The sequence below is a fragment of the Salvelinus sp. IW2-2015 genome, linkage group LG9 (genome assembly GCF_002910315.2).
Source record: "Salvelinus sp. IW2-2015 linkage group LG9, ASM291031v2, whole genome shotgun sequence".
Classification (NCBI taxonomy): Eukaryota; Metazoa; Chordata; class Actinopteri; order Salmoniformes; family Salmonidae; genus Salvelinus; species Salvelinus sp. IW2-2015.
The window spans coordinates 8311822-8318641 of NC_036849.1; the positions used below are offsets into that span (position 1 = coordinate 8311822).

The window sequence follows — 6820 nt, forward strand, 5'->3', positions numbered from 1 at the left end:
AGAGAAAATGGATACCCTTGAGAACACATAGACAACCATGGCCTACCATTACTGATGGCACCATCCACTTCCACAGTAGCATATGACTCTTAGCCAATGCTAACCATTTCCTGAATAGAAGCAGGTGGCGCATGGTTAGTACTGACAACATGGTTGCATGGACATAGTCAGCATTCATAGGGCGCGAATACCAAATGTGAGGCCTGTAAATTGAACTGTAGACCGACGTGTCTCTGTGCTTTGAGACTATGAGCCTCACATTGAAATGTTATATTTTTTTAATTACTTATATTCTTTGCAATGAAGCTATGAGGAGGAGTCATTCCACTACAGTACCAGTGACAGCACGTCTGATCTGGACCTAACTGGTCAGTCTCGGCACAATGACAACTCCATGACAACTGACCCCGTCCCACCCAGCCCCTCCCCACCACAGCTGCTGGCCCAGCCTGGCCAGGACTGGACTGTCAAGCCAGACTCATACTGTACCAGAGGAGGCTGGTAGGAGGAGCTATAGGAGGACTTGCTCATTGTAATGGAACAGAGTCAAACACGTTGTTTCCATGTGTTTGATGTGTTTGGTACCATACCCATTCATTCCATTCCAGCCATTAAAACGAGCCCGTCCTCCTATATCTCCTCTGACCAGCCTCCTCTGTACTGTATATACAGTGACAGACAGTGGATATACTGTAGCAATGATGATAGGAGAAACTGATTCACATACTGTACTGAACACTGAAAAGTTACTGAATAAATATATTCCCTTCGGCCAATTACACATTACAACAACACAATCATACACAATACTGCCCCATTTACTTATTACAGGCTAACGATGAATGATATTTGATATGAAACGAAGGGGAAGACTGGCAGCATGTCAGTGCAGTGACACCCAGGGTAATACTGGTCTATCTCAGGAACAGGATAATAGTGTCTGTCTAAGCCTGCCTAACTCCCACCCTGTCACCATGGTGCTGAGGGCATAATGCAGGCTGGGGTGGGCAGGGCCATTTAATATTAAGATGCTAATTTCAGCCTTCCAACGACCGACCGTTAAAAACCAGACGGAGACAGTTGGGCTCCACCACAGTTTAAAACCTCCTCTCACCCTCAGCTCTGCTGCTGAAAATACTGCTGAGTCATCTCATCTCCTAGAGAGCCACTTCCTCTTCCTCTTTCCTCTAGTTCAAGGACTAGGGTGAAGTTTCCCCAAGACAGTGATCTTGAGTCAATTTTGACATTCTCTCACTAACAGTTAAGGTTAGGATTTGGGAAGAGGAAACTCTCCCTAGATTTGTACCTAGGGCCAACTTCACCCCAGAGCCTTGTTCTAAGGGGTTTCAATATGGCAGCCATCTTGAATAAATGAGTTTCTACTGCAGCACCACAGCACACGTTTGGTCGCATCTGTTTAGTCAGGCTCTGGTTGACCTTTACCCCCTCCACCAGTCCTGGGGTGAGACTTGGGGACAGTGTTGGAATCAGCTGCTGACTCACTATGACAGATGCCTTCCTACCCAACACTTTGACAGATGCCCTCCTACCCTAACACCAGACCAGATTCCTACCAGGAAACAACTGAAAGTTGTTTACATCAGAGTGGAAGGTTATTGAGGAGATTATCATAACAGCAGTAGGCTATGCCGCTGACCGCAGTTAAATTCTGTGTGACTGTTCACGGTAATCTCCTTTTATGCACTCTGGACATACGTTGGTAGTACCATCAGGTCCTAATGGCCTGGTACTCATGGCTCTATTGTCCCTCTAACCACTCTTAAATCAATGCAAAATGCAATCTAAAATCACATCAACACTTATCATCAAAACAGTATAGTGTTTTTAAGAGAGCAAGCTTTTTTTGCGACTTCAAATCATCAATAGTCTATAGTCACATCATGCAGCCCATATATGTCTTGATTTCTAAGACATTCTAAGGTTTGTATAATTCACAGCCAAAGTTGCCAAATAACTCTAAATCTAGCATATAGGACCTGTTTCAAATGACCACTTTTACGCTCAACATAGCCACTTCATATGCGCACTCGCTCCGGAATGGGAAAAATATCCTTTCCATTTTATTAATCTAAGTTCAATAATATTCTTCTTACTAAAAATCATATAAAGTAAAATAATGTCACAGGATTTATTAGCATATCTTGTCAGCTAAATGAACAAGCCTACAGCCTGTGGCATGGCGCATAGCCAGATAACATAGCCCAACTCATATTCTGCTCTTCTGAAATCAATTTTCTTCCTATCGTAATGTCTCTTTAGACCTGCCTAAAATTAATCATGGATTTATTGTGATGGTGTATAATAAATTGATGTATTATACTTTTTTTTAATGTAGATGTTCCAAAAGCTTGTATGTGGCTTGTGAGCGTGGAGGCCTGGAGATGCTAAACATGTTTATGTTAATTAACGGTCAATTACCGTGAGACTGAGAGTCTTTTACATGACAATAACCAGCTGACAAAATGTAATGACCGCCAAAGCCCTAGGCTCTATTTAGATCAGGAAAAACTGAATTGAACATGCTCTTGACCTGTCCTACACCCAGCGCCAGGCAGGCAGGGTCTCCATGACAACAGGTCTAACAACAGAATATGCCTGTGGTTCCTGTGCCAGAGGTATCTTGGCTCTGTCGCTTCCTGGTCTCTAAATAACACGGCATCTCTGAATGTAGGTCAAACACATAGCCAACGCATCACTACCATCGATTCCCCCTCAGACTGGGCTCCACACAACTCCAAAATAAACATACAGTACAGTACTGGTCACAGGGGAATACAGAATGGGTATAAATATCAGGGAAGGATCATAAAATGTATTTCCTGGTAAGTCTTTCAACAGCAGTTCACCTCGAGCTAACACAGTAAACGCTCCATTAAAGTATCTGCATAACTGTCAGCTAACCTGTCGATAGGGCATATGAGGTGAAACTATCATATCTAAGTGTTATCAGCTATGCAAGACATACAAATCCAATGCGATTAGTTATGTATGGGTCTTCAATACACAGCAGATTTATATTCACAAGATAACAGACAAAACATCATGAATTAAAAGCAACCCTTCAAAGTGAATACCCTATGGCTCTGGTTAGCATTTTAAAAGATTTTGAATAATTGAAGCTACTTAAAACATTTCTTGAAGCTACTTGACATTTCTCCGCTGCTGTTTAATTAAAGGTATTGTACTGCTTTGTTCCCGTTTGCAGCACTGCCACGACTGACTTTTGATGACAAAAGCACACACCTACACACACCTACACACACACACACACACACACACACACAACACACACACACACACACACACACACACACACACCACACCACACACACACACACACACACACACACACACACACACACACACACACACACACACACACACTTTTGTTCACTATAAAGTCCACTGTACACTTTTGTTTACTATAAAGTCCACTGTAATTGCGATAACGTTAACTATCCCCAAACACAGTAACCACCATCAAGATTATCTGACCATTCCAAATCAAATATTGTCCAGAGGTCTCTTTACAAAACACATCCTGTTCAAAGATCATGTGGTTATACAACCCATTCATTTACAATTCCTTCACATATTGTCCAAATCCAACAGTTCTAGCCAGCCTTACCTGTCACAGACGTGAGATAGTCTCTGGGTTTTCCTCTACACTATTCTGATGAAAGTTTAATTCAAAGCAAATTCAACCAGTACTGTCTAGCTGTGTTCAGTACCTCTGACTACGTGTATCAGAGCTTGTCTCTCATGTAGAAGGTTCTGGTTGGTGTGAGTGTCTCTCTCTATCCACACTGACCTGAATCTCTCACTGGAGGAGAAGGACAGGGTTGGGCTCCCTCCCCTCTCACAACACTAGGGGGGCTATTTTAGGCTTTGACCTCACCCTCCTCTCTGAGTTAACCCAACCCCCCCACCAAGTGGGTGCAGCTGCCACAGGGGGCAGTGGGTGGGGTGTAGAGGGGGTGTAGGGGGAGTTCAAGGGTATCTGAGTCATTTCTAATGCCCTGTGATTCTAGTCCTTGTTTGTTAAATCACTTGTTTCAAATGTTGTTGCATAACTTTGCAAAGAAGTTAATGCAAAACGGTAGAAGGCGACAGCACACATCTCTTATCCTACATGGCAGGTTTGTGCAAGCAATCTCTGTACGTGCTATAATTAAGCAATAAGGGCCGAGGGGGTGTGGTATACGGCCAATATACCACGGCTAAGGGTTGTTCTTTAGCATGATGCAACGCGGAGTGCCTGGACACAGCCCTTAGCCGTGGTATATTGGCCATATATCACAAACCCCCGAGGTGCCCTATTTGTTATTATAAACTGGTTACCAATGTAATTAGAAGAGTAAAAATACATGTTTTGTCATGCCCGTGGTATACAGCCAATCAGCATTCAGGGCTCGAACCACCCAGTTTATAATTACAAATAACATTATTACCATGTTTTACCATTGGCACCCTCAGTAGTCACAGCTTACGTTTCCTTTGTGGAGCCTGAACTAACAGGGTGTTAATGTTGCTAAGTAAAGGTACTCAGCTAGCCAAACTCCACAAACTAGCCTTTACCAGCAATACCAGCCACGCACACACACAGACACTGTCACGTTCTGACCTTAGTTGCTTTGTTATGTCTTTATTTTAGTTTGGTCAGGGCTTGAGTTGGGGTGGGCATTCTATGTTGTTTTTTCTATGTTTTGTTCTATGGTTATATTTCTATGTGTTTGGCCTAGTATGGTTCCCAATCAGAGGCAGGTGTCAGTTGTTGTCTCTGATTGGGAGCCATATTTAGGTAGCCTGTTTTCCTTTGTGGTTGTTTTCCTGTGTCTGTGTTTTCACCATACGGGACTGTTTCGTTTTTGTTTTGTATCATTCACGTTGTTATTTGTATTCTTAGTGTTCAGTTATTAAATTGAATATGGACACTTACCACGCTGCGCATTGGTCCTCCTCTCATTCCAACGACAAGCGTTACAGACACACAAGAATGGAAGCACACACAACCTCACAAAGCCAGATCTGCATGCAAAAACACACAAATACACACACACACACACACACACACACACACACACACACACACTTGTTGCAGAGAGACATGAGACGAGACATGAGATGGTTGAATTCCTGGGATTCTCCGCGGTGCTGGGATTACATCACTAGAAATACAGTTTTACAAACAGCTGCAAGCCACCTCGTTGAACACTGATCCTAGAGTATAAATAAAACTGTAGGAGTTTGAACTGTCTCCCACAGAGGCGTCTCTGTACGTCTGCGCCGGTGTGTGTGTTTGTGTGTGTGTGTGTGTATATTGGAAAGGGTGTGATCACATTACTAGGCTGTATCACAGTTGGATTTCTCTCTCTTAACATTAACACTGCAAAACAAACAAAACACACACACACACACACACACACACCACACACACACACACACACACACACACACACACAACACACACACACACACACACACACACACACACACACACACACACACACACACACACACACACACGCTACATGCAGTCGCCAGGTCTAAGCAAGGCTCTATTACTTAGACTGGGTGATATAACAGCTATGTAACACCTAAGGGCAGTCATCGACTTCCCTTCAGTCACATATTGTCTACATTAACAGCAGAATTCTTTCCAAACACACAATGAAAGTATCACTATAGTAACAACCTCCTTCATTTCTCACCCATCACCATGATGTCAGGTCTTGTAGCATAACAGATTGCTTAAGCGGTCCACTTAATCAAGTTATACGCAGAGGGTCAATCCTTTACTTGTAACTTTATCATAACTGTCATGAATGTAGTCTTTATGTCCTGAGCCTTGTCTCTCTGACAGGGTTAGGGCTGGCTCCACCAGGGTCTATGTCCCATGGTTATAACTGAATAAATCTTCCATGATACAATGGCAAGGTCAGGACTAAGACAGGCCTCCTAAATATAGACAGCAGACAAGGGCAGAGATGCAGGAAGCGCAGGCTGGGATGATGGGGATAGATGCTAGAACGTAGTCTTTTTAGCAGACCTTTAAACAGTCACAAAGGTAATGCTTGAAAGGGTAATGCAAAAATCAGGAGAGAACATTAGATATGGAATGATGAATGGGCATCTGTGTGCTATAATTATTCATGGAGCTAGGTTGGAGTCATTAAAACTCATTTTTCAACCACTCCACAAATTTCTTGTTAACAAACTATAGTTTTGGGAAGTCGGATAGGACATCTACTTTGTGCATGACACAAGTAATTTTTTCAAAAATTGTTTACAGACAGATTATTTCACTTATAATTCACTGTATCACAATTCCAGTGGGTAAGAAGTTTACATACACTAAGTTGACTGTGCCTTTAAACAGCTTAGAAAATTCCAGAAAATGATGTCATGGCTTTAGAAGCTTCTCATAGGCTAATTGACATCATTTGAGCCAATTGGAGGTATACCTGTGGATGTATTTTAAGGCCTACTTTCAAACTCACTGCCTCTTTGCTTGACATCATGGGAAAATCAAAAGAAATCAGCCAAGACCTCAGAAACAAAATTGTAGACCTCCACAAGTCTGGTTCATCCTTGGGAGCAATTTCCAAATGCCTGAAGGTACCACGTTCATCTGTACAAACAATATTATGCAAGTATAAACACCATGGGACCACGAAGCCGTCATACCACTCAGGAAGGAGATGCGTTCTGTCTCCTAGAGATGAACGTACTTTGGTAAGAAAAGTGCAAATCAATCCCAGAACAACAGCAATGGACCTTGTGAAGATGCTGGAGGAAA

At 42.7% G+C, this 6820-nt stretch overlaps 1 protein-coding gene across 1 annotated transcript in view; it reads right to left on the reverse strand.

Moving 5' to 3' along the window:
• The window catches only part of akap6 (A kinase (PRKA) anchor protein 6), a 204139-nt gene that overhangs the window by 168378 nt on the left and 28941 nt on the right, over positions 1-6820 (reverse strand). The gene's annotated exons all lie outside the window — the stretch shown is intronic.